Here is a 19,150-nt window from a genome sequence, read left to right on the forward strand (position 1 = left end):
GGAACTTAAACTGCGTTCGATTACTATGAAGTCCTGTCATTGACAGCTTTCGCTGTAATTATTCCATCAGGCGATACAATAATTTAATCAGCTTACAATATATTTCTCATCAAATGCAGGCAATGCAATTGATGTAAAATAAGATGATATAATAATAATAATAATAATAATAAGGAATTCTAATTTTATGTTAAAAAATTGCAAATCTGAGAAGTAATTTTTTTTGACTGTCTAAACTGTCTAAACCATCTAAACTCTATAGTTTTGCTATTAAAAACTTTTTTTCCTTGAGAAACTAGATAAATACTGTTTAGAAAAATTATTCTAAAGCTATTCTAAATAATCTAGATGTTCCAGATAGTTTCCATATAGTTTGAGTATCTAGAAACTAGATAGTTTCCATTTAGTTTAAGGATCTAGAAACTAGATAGTTTACATATAGTTTGAATATCTAGAAACTAGACAGTTTCTATATAGTTTGAGTATCTAGAAACTAGATAGTTTCCATATAGTTTCAGTACCTAGAAACTAAATAGTTTCCATATAGTTTAAATATCTGGAAACCAGACAGTTTCCATATAGTTTCAGTATCTAGAAACTAGATAGTTTCCATATAGTTTGGATATCTAGAAACTAGACAGTTTCTATATAGTTTGAGTATCTAGATGTGCTAGATAGTTTCCATATAGTTTCAGTACCTAGAAACTAAATAGTTTCCATATAGTTTGAATATCTGGAAACCAGATAGTTTCGATATAGTTTCAGTAGTTAGAAATTAGATAGTTTCCATATAGTTTGGATATCTAGAAACTAGAAAGTTTCTATATAGTTTGAGTATCTAGATGTGCTAGATAGTTTCCATATAGTTTCAGTATCTAGAAACTAGATAGCTTCCATATAGTTTGGATATCTAGAAACTAGACAGTTTCTATATAGTTTGAGTATCTAGATGTGCTAGATAGTTTCCATATAGTTTCAGTACCTATAAACTAAATAGTTTCCATATAGTTTGAATATCTGGGAACCAGATAGTTTCCATATAGTTTCAGTACCTAAAAACTAGATAGATTCCATATAGTTCGGATATCTAGAATTTAGACAGTTTCTATATAATTTGAGTATCTATATGTGCTAGATAGTTTCCATATAGTTTCAGTACCTAGAAACTAAATAGTTTCCATATAGTTTGGATATCTAGAAACTAGACAGTTTCTATATAGTTTGAGTATCTAGAAACTAGATAGTTTCAATACAGTTTAAGTATCCAGAAACTAGATAGTGGAACTGTCCTGATCTTTAAAAATAATTTAGATGCGATAGTTTACATATAGATTATTTATCTAGAAACTTATTAATCATTACATTTTTAGCTAGTTTAGGTATAGTTGAACTATACATTGGCTATATATATAAAACAGTATAATTATACCGTAACTGCATAGAAACGTGAAATAATTCCACCCGGAATTTAATAAATTCAATTATTCTAGTTGAAAATAACGTGATTACTGTTAATTAATTTTTGGAAGGCAATGCGGTTGGTTTAAATTAGTCGCAAAGCTGCGTTGATTATCGGATGTTAAATACGGAAGCTTTTGGTCACGAAATGGATAAGTTTGAAATGTTGAAAACACAGTGATGAGGGGGGTTAGGTCAATTTTCTTGGTTGGGTACTTTTGATTTTGTCGAGGATTTCAGGACTTGTGTCCAGTACACACACACACACATATATATATAGCTATAGAAAGCGAAAAGCAGATACTTTGTATGCGCAGTGGTGAGCTGTAACATGTTTCCTCTATCAGGAGGCCATCATCCCACCAACGTTGGCGAAATGGACCGCTCGAGTCATCCCCTCGAGAATATTTCATAATACTCTCGACTCACCGTTGGCGCATATCCTCTTAGTCGTATACATCGCCTTTCAAGTGTGCGTATATAACGACACTTAATTGTTAATCGTGTACTTCGAGAAAGAGGCATTCTTCACTTTCTTCCTTTCATAAAAAAAAGTCTCGCCTTTTTTTTTTTTTCTTGCTTTATACCTCTCATTGTAGATACGGAAACTTGTTTTGAGTGTAGGGTGGTAATTGTATTTTTTTTTTCAAAGGGGAAATAAATGCTATATACATATAATTTGAATGCCCTTCTTATTTTCAATTTTTAAGTTAATTAGCTCTTTTTTGAAAATATTTTGGATAAAGAAATCTCCTTTTTAGAGGATTTACAGTAAAATTGAAATAGTTTCTTCTGTGCGAGAAGCTTGATATTTTTATCTCTACTATTTTCTCTGCTCAAATTGGAAAGTACATGAATTGCAGTCTATTTCGTATTTCCTCTTTTTTTAAAAAAAAATCTCTAATCCTCAATTTCTCCTTTGTTTATTAGTTTTGGTTTTTCGAATGTAGTTTACAACTATTGTGAATGCAGAAAATATTTTGGTTTTTCAAAAAATGAATTAATTTCAATTTGATTGAAAAACTTTTTTATTATTATTTAAATTAACTTGAATATTATTTAATTAATATATAAATACCGTGGATGTCCCAGTTACCGTCCACCTAAGACCTAGTTTCCGTCCAGTTTAATTTTCAAAATAACATTTATAAAAAAATTATTTTCTTTTATTTGTTTACTTAAACTAATAAGTCGATTGTGTGCCAAAAGGAATAAATTATTGTTAAAAAATAATTTAAATTACTATACGAGATATTTGTAAAATGGACGGAAACTGGGACATGGACAGTAACTGGTACATCCACGGTATATAAAAATTAATAAATAAAATAAAAATATTTAAATAATAATAAAATAAAAAAAAAAAGTTTCTTTTTTTTAATAAATTGAGTTCCGAATAACAGAACAATAATGTGAATTCTCTTCTAAAATGCTCCTGTAGTGGAGAATTGGCTTTGATTGAAGCTTAGTTTTATGCTTCAAAATCGCGCATGGTACACGCGTGACAATGGGACATTGGAAAATTCGGCCGCGTTTTATAGTCGTCAAGGGGAAATAATTAGAATACCGAAGCGTTTGCTGTCCCATGTCCTGCCTACTAGGGGGTCCTTTATTTTCCAGCTGTGCTTATTCTGGTTTTAATTCTCGTTTAAACTGCGTGCTCGACAGGTTCGACGAGTATTTTATTACCAGTTCAATCTTCTCTTAACTGAGCCAAGTGACATTCGCGAACTTTTTTTTTTTTTTTTTTATTTGCTTTTAAACCACTCATTTTTTTATACTCCCACTTTCTCTATAATTCATTCTTTTTTATTTTGCTTTAGTTTTTTTTTTTTATACCATTGCTTTAGGTTGGTAATTTTTTAGTATGATAATTTTGTCAGAGGAGAAGTGAATTGGTCGTCTGGCTAAATGGAATGTCGCAGGATATTATCTATATGAGAATTGCAAATTTTTTTCCTCTGTGAAACTTTATGCGAGAGATTTTCTTTCTTTCTTTTTTTTTATAAATCTTTTTACGCCCGCAGCTTTGAAAATTTTTCCTCAACTTGAATTAAAGAGTAACGCATTTTTTTATTTGCATCTAACGAGAAACGCGTCTATGAAGAGAAAGAGAGAGTATAGAAAATTATATACACGATGAAAAAAGTTTTGCATCATTAGAACTTGTATCTCAGTGAAGTTGAGGGTCTATGTAGAAAAAAAAAGAAGGCAAAAAAAAAACTTGGACTGTTAATTTTCAGCTTTCAAATGTAGGAGGCTTGAAAATGGGAATGACCTACTTTAGTCAAATTAGAAGCATAGAATATTTTTAAAAGCTCTCGATTTTAATGCGCGGTAAGATTTGCAAAAGTTATTTTTCTAACATTTTTTCTTTTTTTTTTTTGTGTAATTTTTCTTCTGAGTTTTAAAAAGTATTTTCTCTTTTCAGTTTTAAAAATTGTTTTCTTGAACTAGAAATTGAAAATTATTTAAATATCAAAGTTTTTTGAATTAAAGAAAATTTTGTCATGTTCATCAATTCGCAGTTTGATAAAATATACTTTGAAATATATATCCGCGAATGTGAGAAATTTTTATAACATGTTTTAAAATAGATTGACTCTCTCAAATATATATATATATATATTGAATATATTAGAATTTGTTACCCTTTTCACGTATCATGTGAATATTGGTACTCTAGGTGGCATTGATTATTAATCATCACGTCTGGTTAGCTTCACTTCACCTCGATGTGCTGTAAAAATTCCCTTCACCCTTCCGCCGTGCCAAAATGAATCATATATTCGAGTCAGGTTGGTCCGCAAGACCGATAAGAAGTCCTAGCGGAGAGAGAGGGAGAGTACTGTAATAATTATGCAGAGAATATCACTGTGAGCGGCACTCGAATAACAAGTGGACCTCAGAAACTGGGATTGAGGGTGAGTGAGAGAAGGGGGGAGGGGGGGGGGGTGCACTTGCACGTACATAATTGTGCTTTGCTCTTTTCATTCTGCTGCTTTTCATTGCGCGTTTTAAACCCCACTCGATTCTCATATTATAATGTCAGAGTCCACTTAGTTTTTCCATTCATAAAAAGACTTATCTCCACAAAAGCATATTTCTTATACTGATTTTTGTTCGCTCTTTTATTTTTTTATAAGTGTTGGTACTAAAAAATTTTCCGCTTTTACAGCAATTCTTTTATATATATATTTTTTTTTTTTCATATTATATATTATAATAGCATTTTGACGTGACAACGTCTTACTCCGAGGTCTAGGGAGTCGGTCAGAAAAATTGGTGTTCATATCAACACCGAGTTCTTGGTTATATTTTCAAGATTTTTGTATTATTCGATTACTTTAGGTTTAGTAAATTTATTTAATTTTTTTATTTTATATAATATCTATTTCGGTTTCGTACATTGAAAAAAATTTATTTGATTCAAATAATCGGTTACTTGACGATTATCAAAGAAATATTTATTTGAACCAAATATAGCTTTTATTTGAATTAAATAAACTGTATTTGAACTAATAATTTCTATATTTGAAACAAATACAATTTAATTGACTCAAATAAATATTTATTTGATAAAAGTTAACCGATTATTTGAATCGCAAATAATTTTTTTTCAGTGTACGAATTTTTCTAATTTCATATTCCTAATTTTATGATAGAATTTCCTTAAATAAATATTTACGAAAATATACATTTCTAACTTTAGGAAAATATAAATAATTATAATATAAAATAAAATAATTAGGAAAAAAGTAATTAAGAAAATATTTTTAGGAAAAGGTAAAATATTATAGGAAAAATGTTTACTAGGAATATGCACCCGAGAAATGATATATTTGTCTCAAAGCTAAATAAATTTTTATTTGGTTTAAATAAAAATTTTATTTGCGCTTAATAAAATTTTATTTGTGCTAAATTAAATTTTTTATTTGTCCTAAATTAATTTTTTTATTTGAAACAAATAAAAAGTTATTCTGCTCTGAGACAAATATATTTTTATTTGATTGAAATAAATTTTATTTGATATAAACAAATTTTATTTGTCTCAAATAAATGCAAATAAAATATTTCACTGTGTGTGCAATTAGGAAAAACATTGGGGAATGATAAATTTCTCATATTTTTTTTTTCTGATTCTATTTTTATTTATATATTTACTTAACTATTATATATAAGCTAAAAAAGTATTAATTTGCTATACGTTGAATTTAAGAAAAACTTTTTTAAGTTTTTTTCTTTCTAAATTTTTGAAAAGAATTTGTTTTTAATAACAATAGATATGATCACTGAAACATTTTCAGAAATTACTATTTTATTATTTAAAAAAATGTATTGCAATGTTTTGCCACAGTTTGACAAAAAAAAAAAAAAATGCTCATTTTTATCTATTCTGAAGATAAAGATTGTACGATATCTCTTGAATGGATCGATGAAGCTTTTCTCCACGGCAATATTAACGTTTTTTCTTTTGAAAAGCTCGACTTGCTTCTTCAGCTACATATATACTGTGTCGGGGATCTTTTCTGTCATTCAGTATACGTTTTCAGTGCGATTAGATTTTCTGGCATGAAGAAGATTTTTACTTAAGGTTGTGGCTCTTGTATTTGCTCTCAAGAGTCATGTCACGTGCCACGCGGGGTAGTATTTGACAAGTAGGGTACTCTCGAGCTTGTTATTCGCGCTTGAGAACATAAAGTAAATTGAAGATGCATTATTCGTAAAATATTAACCGTGTCAACATCAATGTCACTTGCAGATTATCATTTAGCATATTGTTGATTACATTCAAGGAAAATTAATTTCAGAATAAAATTAGTTTAAAATATATATATAAACGGGGGAAATTATTATAAAAATTGATTTTTTATTGTTTTGAATTTCTTTTTTGATATTACAATAAAAATTAATTTTTTCATATTAAAATTAAATTTTTTATATACGATCAAAATATAAAACGCCTGATCAGAGCCACGATTTGGATTTCCTAATCAGGACCAAAGCAAGCGCGGCGTTTCATTCCCTAATAGGGTGGCCCGATCTGGGCCCTAGCAAAATTTCTCCACGGATTTTGGTTTTTAAACACAGGCAAAAGTCGAATTAGAAAAAAAATTTTGTGAATTTCCGGTACATTTTGAATATAATGAAGAAGCTAATAATGTTTTATTAAATGAATGCTCCATATGTAGGGTAAATATTTGTCAGTTATCGCAAAGTAGCAGTTTTCAAACGTTGTAATGAAATTGAAAAGCAAACGATGTGTGAATTTTGTATTTGTGGTTCTACGAGATATGTTTTATTTGATTTTGAATTTTGATAGAATTTTCCGATGTAAAGTATTATAATACAATTAAGTAGTTTTTTTTTTTTTTTGAAAAAAAAGTTTCGATTCATATTTGTCATAAAACGAGAGAACTTTCTGTATATTCATATCAATATATGTGAATGAGAAAAAATTTTCAATATTGTAGAATGGACGAGTGATATTTGTCAAGAGATTTTACTCATTGTTCTGATTATTTTTTGTGTTCGGAAATATTAATAATCATTGTTGCGGGAATTTTATATATTTCATTTTTTATCCTTCATAAATATAAAAGTGATTTTAAAAAAAATCATCTTTTTTTTGTCAAAAAGTCAGTTTTAAAAATTCGTTAAAAAATTACTTTATTTTCTAAAAAAAAAAATTTAATGTCCGGTTTAATAAATTAGTAAAATTAAAGTGTGAAATTATTCAAAATCACTGATGACACTTATTGTATTGACGAAAAGTCAATAATCATCAATATATTATTACATTCACGATTACACTATATCGACATCGAGAACTTCCTTGATGTTAAACATTTGTTCTTCACGCTTCTGACAGTTTTCCCAATTGCTTTTCTTTCGATAGTTACATTGATTTTTCTCCTCTTCTGTTCAATTTGGATCTTTCATTTTCACACTAAAGTGAACCAATATTTCTATCTATTGATTTTTATCTTTATTTTTCATAGGAATTGTGTTGAATAAATTTTTATTTTTCATTATAGACAATTTTTTACTTAATTATACAAATTTTGAAAAGGTTAAACAAAAGAAAGAAATTTCCGATAAATTCTTCTTTACAAGTTTATTCGTTTCTCTCTTTTTTAATTAACAATTTTTATAAATATAAATTTATTGCTATATGTGAAAAAAATGTGAAATTTTCATAAATGGATTTATCACGATTCACTTAATTTATTATTTATTTTTCATTATTATATAACCAGATTGTTAATGTTACAGTGTTCCGTTTTCATATTATAAATGTGATTAAATTTTTTTTAAATTATTCATAATTTAATTAGCATTTTATAATAGTGATAAAAATTCCACACATTATTGATGAAATAAAATATCAAAGAGATTAACACTTTTAAAGTAATAGAAATTTTTTAAATATTGCAATTATTGTATTAAATGTTGCAAATATAGAATAATTATTATATATTGAAAAAAAAAATTATTATTATTATAAATAATTATAACTATAAAAAATTATTTTGTAGCAATATTTATAATTTTCTTCTTTATAATCGGGAATATTTTTTCTTTATTTTATGTTATGCAAAGAAAATATGTTCCTTAATAATAGTCTGTGTTTATTTTGGTTTATTATGTATAGATATAATTCAGGCGAGTCATAGATCTAAGAGGTTGAGCAGCTTAACTTTGTTTTCTAACGTGACGTTTTAGTTTCTCTTGGCTTGTTAGGTGTGATGGGTTGAATTAGTGTGATTAAGATATTATCGTATATTGAGAGAACCGAAAATCGATCTCAAAATAACTGGAAAGCAGGACGTCCATAGGGGTCCAAAGCACCGTGTTGTCTGGGATTACGGAAATACGGGGGTTAGCTTTGCTACAGCCGGCTAGTCTGATGCTGAGTTACGTTCTCCGTCTGCCATAAATACCTACACGATGTATCCACCTTCTGATTTCATATATATATATAGTATATTATATCCCTTTACCAAATTTTGTCCGCAGACAAAATTTACAGTCGAATTCTCAACAACGATTTTTTTTCTTAATATTTACAATTATTTATAAAAAAAAACTCATTTGGAAATAAACCGGAAGTTAAACTTGTGTGGAAAAATTTCTTGGTAAGCTATAATAAAGATAGTAATTGTACTAGATAGTTTTCATATAGTTAAACTATCTAGAAACTGACCTAACTGTCTTGACCTTTCTAACAAATTCAAAGGCTGTATATAATTTCCATTTAGTTTATCTATCTAGAAACTAAATAGTTTTCAAATAGTCTAGGTATCTGCAAACTAAATAGGTTCAATACAGTTTAAATATCTAGAAACTTGATAGTTTCCATACAGTTTAATAACCAGAGTCTAGATAGTTTCCATATAGTTTAAAAAGCTAGAAACTAGATAGTTTCCATATAGTTTAAATAACTAGAAACTAGATAGTTACAGTACGTTTAAGTATCTAGAATCTAGATAGTTCTAAAATAGTCTAGGTATCTGTAAACTAAATAGGTTCAATACAGTTTAAATATCTAGAAACTTGATAGTTTCCATACAGTTTAATAACCAGATACTAGATAGTTTCCATATAGTTTAAAAAGCTAGAAACTAGATAGTTTCCATGTAGTTTAAATAATTAGAAACTAGATAGTTACAGTACGTTTAAGTATCTAGAAACTAGATAGTTTCCATATAGTTAAAGTAACAAGAAACTTGATAGGTTTAATGTAGTTTAAATATGTAGGAACTAGATAGTTTCAATGTAGTTTATACCTTGAAAGTAGATAGTTTTCATATAGTATAAGCATTTAGAAACTAGATAGTATAACAGTCCTGACCTTTCTAAAAAATTCAGAGGCTGTATATAGTTTCCATTTAGTTTATCTCTTCAGAAACTAGATAGTTTTCAAATAGTTTCAATATCTGCAAACTAAATAGTTTCAATATAGTTAATATAACTGAAAACTAGATAGTTTGCGTATAGTTTAAGTATTTAGAAACTTGTTAATCGTAGCGTTACATTTCTAGGTAGTTTCTGGCTACTACAACTATACAGTTACTATTTACAAAATAGTAACGTTTCTTTTTTATAAGTGAAGTTCGAATATAGTCTCATTAGGAGAGAAAAAAAAGTATGGAATTTTTTTTTTTTTTTTATTATTTTATTTGGAAGTAAGGTCTCTCAGTATATTTCGGAAAATTCGTTTCAAATAAATAAATCATTAGATTGAATTTCTAACCTCGACTTAGTGATTGTGACCACTAAGAATTTTCTCTCTCCTTGATTTTGCCTTAGACTTGAGTTCGATTTTCAGGACTGCATAATGTAGAATGCGGTCATGAAAGTAGCATTTGTCTACATAGATAACACTACTGAGAAATAGGGACAAGCTTAACTAGACGTCACGCTGTAAATCTTTGTGAAACATTCCTAGAACTCGTGTCCATTTCAAAAGAATCTATTTTCAAATGAATTATAACAATCGCGTGTAACTTAATTTTAACGTTCGTATCAAATATTAATTTTTTCACTTTAAAAATTTGTATATTCTAAATTTAACATTTTTTTTTTTGGTTTTATATTCCTGTATATAATATAAATCATCTGCAAAGAATTTTATTCTCTAAATGGAACTATAAGACAAAAAAAAACTAACAAAAAAATTAGATTAAAGTTTTCTTTAGTGTTGTAAAAATTTAGATTTTTTTTTCAATAATACATATAAATTGTATTAAAATTGTTGAAAAAAAAACTAAAATGTATATATATATATATATATATATATATATATATCAAAGTATGAACGATTCATCGTTATGAAATCCAATATCAATAGAAAAAAAGTGTTGTATATTTGACGACTATTAGAGTACTGTTTTCGATCACCTCTCGTCAGAAATGTTTACGCGTGTTCTGTTCGTTACTCGCTCAACAAGAAAATCGATCTCGTTAATTGAAACTCGCCAACATCGTGTGTAAATTTCCCAATATCATTTAGTTTCTAGTGAAATAGGATATTCTATTGAATAGCCGCGTATATACTTTCTGCTTTATAAATCACCTGCAATTTGTATTGATCTCATGATCTTTGTAAAAAAAAGAAAAGAGAAGATTAACTATACAGAGTTCATTTAAATTATAATTAATTTGTCTTCGGAAAAAAATTCACGTAGATATTTATAATTTATTTTAAAACCAAAAAAAATATTTACAATAAAGCTTTAAGTGAGGTAATATTTTTTTTCATTTTTTTTTTTTTTTTTTGCGATAAAGTTATATTTATTTTCAAAGGTATTTTAACTTTTGTGTTATTAAACGTATAAAATAGAGCCAGCTTTGAAACTTATACAGTCCAAAAGGAAAAATATGTATAGTGTACTCGCATTTATAAAAGAGGAAACGGATATTGGATATCAATAATAAAAAAAATAAAAATATTTTTTTGTTGAAATTTTTTTTTTTTGGAGATTTCTATTTGCTGATAACGATATTTTTACGAAAATAATTTTCTAAATATTAATTCTTAATTTCAATTATATAATTATCGATACCTTTTTAGAAAAATTTTTATATTAACAAGAATTCGAAAAGAAACATTCCGATGGAATTTTAAAAATTAAAATATGTTTTAATAAATTTTGATTAAATATGAATTATTTTGAATATATTAATTAATGCGCTTATCGTTTATTAATTATATCCTTGAATTAAAAATTGAAACTAGGAATAATTTGAAAAAGTATTAAATATTAAAATTTATAATTATTTCATAAATTAAAAAAGATCTATTTATAGTTTTTTTTTTTAATTTTTGCAAAATTGAAAATAATGGAATGTGATAGTGCGTGAGGATCACAGCTTATACATATATTTATGATTATAGGGCGTTTATAGCAGTTTCAAGCCTGGCCTCGTAACTCGCGTTGTCGCTGTCAAGCTGTTTTCCCGAGCTTGATTAATTAGCTCAACATATACATCTGGCACTTTGGTTTTAGAGCGAGACCTGTTCTAAAGCCCTCTTTCAAATGTGATCCCACTACAAGGAAGGTCCTTCCAACTTCCTTTCGTTTACTATATATATATATATATACGTTTCAATACACCGGAAGTTATTGTCAATCGTTCCAAATGAAATTACCCCCTTTCTCTCTCTCTTTTTGGATGTGTGTATGTATATGTATGTGTTTCCATTCCTTCTAAGTAAAAAGGCACTAACCGGTAATAAGAAATGTTCATGTACCTGAAACAAACGATTTCCTTTTTAAGAAATTTTTCTCAGAAAAAACTTTACTGGAATCATTTTTTATTTTCAAATTCCCGTTCTCGCTTTCATTTATTTATTTTATGCGTCCATTTTTCTTCAAATTATAGTTAACTTTCTTTTAAATCTATAAAAATTGAGTTAAATATTTGAAGATTAAAAAATGTTGGTTTTTTTGAGATTGAGAAAAAAAAGAATTATACAATTTTTTTCTCTCTCTTTCTCTCTCTGACAATATTTCGATAAGTTTTCTTTTTTGAAAAAGATTTTACAGGACAAGTTGTCTTATTGGCAGACTTAGGAAGGAAGAGTTGGTCTTGTTAGGAGTGCGCGTATGATAGCATTTTTTTTTTTTTCCTTTTTTGTGTACATTGATTATTTTCTTTTCTCGAACATTTTCTTTTTTATTTCTTCACTATTTTGCTCTTTTTTTTCTTTTCTTTCTATCTCTGTTGCGCATAGGGAATATTTCTTTGTTCGTTCAGTGGTTATATCGATTGCTTTTCTATACATATGACGAGTGCACAAACGTTTGTGATATAGAATTGAAAGGTTGCTTGGTCAAGAGAAGAAGCGATATTTCCTCAATGTCTAGATAGTCGATGGTATATATTTATGAATTGTAAATAGAAATTTTCAGTTATAGGAAAAAGAAAATTAAAAAAAAAAGTGATTCAGAAAATATTGCTGTAGTTCTTTTTTGGGAACTATATAAACGACATTAAGACTAATTCATTGCGAAACTAGATAGATTTTGTCTAGAGAACCTATTCTAAATAATCTATAGATGCACTAGATAGTTTTCATATAGTTTAACTGTCTAGAAATTAGGTAGTTTCTATACAATTCAAGCATCTAGAAATTAAATAGTTTCCAAGTAGTTTAACTATCCAGAAACTAGATAGTATAACTTTACCGTAACTGTTTAGAAACTGGATAGTTTCCATATAGTTTGCATACTTAGGAACTAGATAATGTAACTTTACCGTATCCCTATATTTGTACGAGGAATCCTTTATAAATACTCTAGAAGCACTAGATAGTTTCCATACAGTTAAGAAACTAGATATTTTTCATGTAGTTTAACTAGAAACTAAATAGATTTAATATAGTTTCAGTATATAGAAACTATACAGTTTCCATGAAGTTTCAGCATCCACAAACTAGATAGTTTTTATACAGTTCAGGTATCTAGAAACTAGATTGTTTCAATATAGTACACCTATCTAGAAACTAGTTTCCATATTTTTCAACTATATAGGAACTTTTTGGTCGTAACGTTACATTTCTATCTAGTTTCTATATATTTCTATATACAACACTTTTTTTGAGAAAATCAAAAAAAAAATTTGTTTATTCATTTGACGATTTATTGCTTTTAATGTTAAATATATATATAATGCAGAGATATGTGTATGCGTTCTAAAGACCGCCCAAAGACATTCTCTATTCAAAGTCAGAAATGGTTGAGTAGTAATACAACTTGAAGATGTGTTGGTGAAAGCTTTACATATACATATATATATAGATGATTCGAAGAGCAGTAGGAGTTTAAACTGTCGGCAAAGTTAGCTTCTGCATGGGGATTCTAGGACCAATGCGGATTTTGAATCTATCCTACCGCATGGATGATTGCTGTATATGTATATATATATATGGAAAGGTAGGGATTGCTGTTCACGTGCTATAACATAATTATACCCACGTGTTCGTGATAGTGCGATATTCTCTGCACACATTCTGTATTGAAAACGAGAACCGCACACTTTACCCCCCCCCCTCCCTCCCACCCTCTCTCCCTTCGCCCCCAAAACTACGTTTCACTGCTTAATCTCACAAAGAGAATTTTATAATATGATAGAAGCGTAAAAAATTACCTAATTCAGAAAGAAATATATATATGCAGAACGGATTTTTATTGATGAAAAATAAAATTCTCCTCTTTAACATTGATGAACGTTCACGTCTTTGTGGGTAAATTTTTTTTTTAAAAATGTATTATTGCTTCTGAACCAAAAAAAAAAAAGAAAAAAAAAATGATTGCTGAAATTTATATGCGGTAAATTGTTAGAATGGTTAAATGAAAATTTTGCCAAATTGTCAAAAATTTTCATTTGACAATAATGCATAAAGTGATTGAATTGTAATTTAGTTGAATTTATTTTAAATGTTGAATTGTCATTTAGTCGAATTGTTTTTTGACGCATTTACCAAAATTATCATTAAATTAGCGATCGAATTGTCATTTAGCCGAATTTGCATTTTTGATAGAAATTTTATTTAATTAAATTTGAAAAAATCTTTTTATGATAATCAATTTGATATTTGTATCGAATTGTCATTAAATTAGTTGATCGTGTTGTCATTTTTCTGAATTTGATTTTTGATTGAATTTTTATGTATTTGAATTAACACTATCAAATTACAATTCAAATAAATAAACATTTTGTCAAAAATCAAACGGACAATTTCAGCCTTATATTAAATTAAACAAACAGTTCGGTTAAATATCAATTCATTTAATTAGCAGTTTGGTTTAGTGACAGTTTGGCTGAATGGTAATTTAATTAAAGGAAAATTTGGTTTTACGCAAATTCGCAGTTAAATGACAATTTGATGACATGCTGTTTCTATTAAATGAAACTTTTGAGTGTTTTCCTTAACGTTGTCAACATTTGAATTATGAAATTAAAAAATTGGTAAAGAAATAATTATTATAATTTTTTTTTTTGAATAAAGATATATGTATATATTTATTTGCGGTTGTGCAGTTCTATTTGTCTTGTAGAACGCGAGTTTAGCTAAGAATTCATTTTGCATGAATAAGTTTGTGGTGTCTCTCTACATTGTCGAGAAGTAAACTCATTATAAACGGGTGAGGTTAAGGAATCAAGGGTGTGCAAAACCAAATCTTAACTCATTCCTAATCCGCCAAGTGTAAATGTCCTTTCTAACTTCCGGTTCGTATCACTTTCTGCAAAAGTATTACAAACACGAATGTTATCTTATGTATATATAAAAGACACGGTTAATTTATCAGATTAGAAAAATTAATTATATAAATTGGCCCAGAAAAACGCTGCTGCAATAGATTAAAAAAAAAAATTATACAAATTGTGATGAAATTTCCTCTTTATGATTATAATTTTATAAAAATGAAAAATAGTAATGGATTTTTTTTTGCTTATAACTCTCAGTAGTATAATAAAATTATTTACTATATATTCAACAAAAAGGGAAGTTAATTCGCGTATATTTGATGTCAGGATTTATTCCTATCCGATTAACCGGATGTTCCCTTTCATTCTTGATTTTCACTGTATTTTCCCCTGATGCGAATAAAGCAAACGTGTTTGAAGTTTAAATGAACAAAGTTTTTATTTGATTTTAGCTTTAATTAATTTTTTTTTATAAATATTTTAATGAATACGTTGTGTAGTTGTGTTATTTAGAAAAATCCATTTTCTATTGTTTTTTTTTATAGTTATATTATGAAGTGTTTTTATCTCTCGATCTTTAAAATCTGCTTTTAAATATATGAACGAAGTTACTCGAATAAAAAAGACTTGGTTATGTCTGCGTGAATACATTAAAAAAAAAATTAAATATTTTTCGTTCTCTCTTCTTTTCTCTTCGGTTGTTACGAAAAAAAAACACATATGCTTAATGGCAGAAAATAATCTCCTGGCAAAATTATTCATTATTCTCTACTTATATGAGTTGAAAGCAAATTTGAAAGTTTTTTTTGTTAATTTTTTTTTTTTAAATAAACGTTTATGATGCTTGAATTTTTAAATGTAATTTTTTATTTTATAGTGAAAAAGAAAAAAAATTATCTCATGACTTTTAGCCACGACTAAAAAAAATATAAACACTGGCAATTTTTTTTTGTGTATAGAATTTTTATTTTACTAATCGTGATAACATATTTTTAGAAATTAAAAAAAAATTAGAAAAATTAAAAAAAAAAATAAGTATTTTCGTAAAAAATTATTATTTTTGAGACTATTGTTAAAATTTGTTAAGAAAGATATTTTATTACATATATATGTATTTATACATCAACATGATGTGTTCTAATGATGTGCTACGGGTTTTTTTTTCCTATGTTCGGTAAAAAAAAAAATTTTAGAATCTCATTTCTCTTTATATCTGGTGCAGCAAAAAAAAAAAAAAAAAGAAAAAAAAATGGAGAAAATAAAATAAATTAATTCTTTGAAGGGCTTGGAAAAAATTCAACACCAGCTTTTTGCCTGGGGTGCTTCAGACAAATTTCATTTGGAGTGCGTCTCTTTCGACCCACATTTGTATTGTCATGCATGTAATGTGTGTATAGTAAAGAAGAGCGTGCGAAATTCCATTTGTATAGGTAAAATACTCGTTCCCTTTCTTTTCTTCTCTTTTGGTTTCTCTTTCTCTCTTCGCCACCATTCTCTCTCACATATAAATGTATATATATATATATATATATATATATTTCTCCGTTCTCTTTCTCTCGTGCCTGCATTTCCATCTGCTTAGCAGCGAAATCCGCTTTATGCTACTGCGGATAGAGTGCTGGCATCTCCCATACTGATTGCGAGACGTATATACTATACGGCTATAATGCGACTCTACGCCCGCCCAGATTTTCAGTTCCACGTCGACAACTCTATTTCACCCCCTCCCTTCCAAACTCACCCCCTTTTTTCCCCCCTTCACACATATATATATATATCCAAAAGCTTTGCTATATTACTTTTCACTCTGCCTATCGAGCCAGAATTCACCGCAAGTGAATGCATATGCCAATGACTAGCGATCAGAACTAATCGTAGTAGACCGTGTGCAATATTTAAATCTGTCAATTTGAACACTTCGCTTCCCGCAATTGAGAATCTCTCTCTTTGTATCATTCAGACATACGTTTCAATGATGTAGAGTAAAATTTGAGGCGAACAAAAAATAATATAGTATATGTTTACTTATCACGGGCTGGAGACAAAGCGAGAATCAGCGTTGAATTTCTTTCATCGGGTATGCGTGGAAAAATATCTTGGTAAACTGTAATCAAGATAGTAACTGTATAGTAAATGACTCGTGTAACTGGTAACCAAAAGCTAGGCGGAAACTGTTTAAAATTTTTATATTTTTACTATAGAAACGTCATAACCTCCTTCTCAATGAAAAACTAGATAGATTCTATCTAGGAAACCTATTTTAAATCGTCTATGCTCTAGATAGTTTCTATAAAGTTAAAGTACTTCGAAACTAGATGGTATAACTTTACCGTTTCTTTAGAGAAACTGTACAGTATGTGTGTACAGTAACTGTATAGAAATTAAATTGTATGACTGTACTACAACTGACCAGAAACTAGATAGTTTCTACATAGTTTGAGTACCTAGAAACTAGATAGTACAACTTTACTGTAACTCTGTAGAAACTAGGTAGTAAAACAGTACAGTAACTGTATGGAAATTAGATAGTATAACTGTACCATAACTGTTGAGAAACTAGACAGTAAAACTGGCCTGTCCTTTGTAAATTCTCTAGAAGTACTAGATAGTTTCCATACAGTTCAAATACATAGAAACAGATCAGTAAACTGTCCTGACCTTTATAAATAATGTAGATAGTTTCTACATAGTTTAAGTACGTAGAAACAAAATAGTTTTAATGTAGTCTTAGTATCTAGAAACTAGATAGTTTTGGTATGTTTTAATTATCAAGAAACTAGATAGTATAACTGTCTAGTTGCAATCAAGATGCACTAGATAGGTTTCATATAGTTCAAGTATCTAAAAATTAGAAAGTATAACTACCCTGACCTTACTAAATAATCTATAGATTGCCTAGATACTTTCCATATGGTTTAAGTACCTAGAAACTAGATAGTATAAATGTCATGATATTTATAAATAATCTATAGATTCACATGATAGTTTCCATATGGTTTAAGTACCATAAATATAAATATATAACAATATAGTTATAGTATCTAGAAACTAAATAGTTTCCAAACAGTTTATGTATATAGAAACTAGATAGTTTCCACATAATTCAAATTTCTTGTAACTAGATAGTTTCAATTTAGTTTAAGTATCTACAAACTAGATAATTTCAATATAGTTTAAGTATCAAGAAACTAGATAGTTTCCACAAGGTTTAAGTACCTATGAACTACATAGTTCCAATATAGTTCAAGTTTCTAGGAACTAGATAGTTTCCACACAGTTATACTATCTAGAAACTGAAGAGTATAACTGTCCTGACCTTTTTAAATAATCTAGATTCACTAGATATTTTCCATATAGTTTAAGTATATTTCCTAGCTAGTTATGGTGTACTTTAACTATACTGTGGCTATATAGAAAATAGTATAACTGTACTGTAACTACAGAAACTAGATAGTTACTAAGTAGTTCAATTATCTAGAAACTAGATAGTTTTAATATAGTTTAAGTATCAAGAAACTGGATAGTTTCCACAAGGTTTAAGTACCTATGAACTACATAGTTCCAATATAGTTCAAGTTTCTAGGAACTAGATAGTTTCCACACAGTTATACTATCTAGAAACTGAAGAGTATAACTGTCCTGACCTTTTTAAATAATCTAGATTCACTAGATATTTTCCATATAGTTTAAGTATATTACCTAGCTAGTTATGGTGTACTTTAACTATACTGTGCCTATATAGAAAATAGTATAACTGTACTGTAACTATAGAAACTAGATAGTTACTAAGTAGTTCAATTATCTAGAAACTAGATAGTTTTAATATAGTTTAAGTATCAAGAAACTGGATAGTTTCCACAAGGTTTAAGTACCTATGAACTACATAGTTCCAATATAGTTCAAGTTTCTAGGAACTAGATAGTTTCCACACAGTTATACTATCTAGAAACTGAAGAGTATAACTGTCCTGACCTTTTTAAATAATCTAGATTCACTAGATATTTTCCATATAGTTTAAGTATATTACCTAGCTAGTTATGGTGTACTTTAACTATACTGTGCCTATATAGAAAATAGTATAACTGTACTGTAACTATAGAAACTAGATAGTTACTAAGTAGTTCAATTATCTAGAAACTAGATAGTTTCAAATTAATTTAAGTATCCAGAAACTATAAAGTATATCTGTCCTGACCTTTTTCGTCATTTTAGTAAAAAAATTTTACTTCCAGAGTGTTTGTAATTCTTAAAACCGCGAAATTTTCAACAAAGTTGAATGGAAAAGAATTCCATGGAAGGTCATATACTTGAGTGACATTTAAATGAAAGAAATTTGCGCAATTTTGTGGAGCTGAAACAAGCGATTCGCGTATATTTATACAATTGGATGCGCTTGAAAACCAACATTTCCAGAATAGAGAAATATATATATATATATATATATGTATAGTATTATGTGTGCCTTCTCGTGTTT

General features: G+C 28.0%; 1 protein-coding gene across 1 annotated transcript in view; it reads right to left on the reverse strand.

The window, feature by feature from the left end:
- The window catches only part of LOC127277301 (lachesin), a 96,563-nt gene that overhangs the window by 18,911 nt on the left and 58,502 nt on the right, over positions 1 to 19,150 (reverse strand). The window lies entirely within an intron of this gene.

The sequence above is a fragment of the Leptopilina boulardi genome, unplaced genomic scaffold (genome assembly GCF_019393585.1).
Source record: "Leptopilina boulardi isolate dan_hultmark-lab unplaced genomic scaffold, ZJU_Lbou_2.1 LbouV2_165, whole genome shotgun sequence".
Taxonomy (NCBI): Eukaryota; Metazoa; Arthropoda; class Insecta; order Hymenoptera; family Figitidae; genus Leptopilina; species Leptopilina boulardi.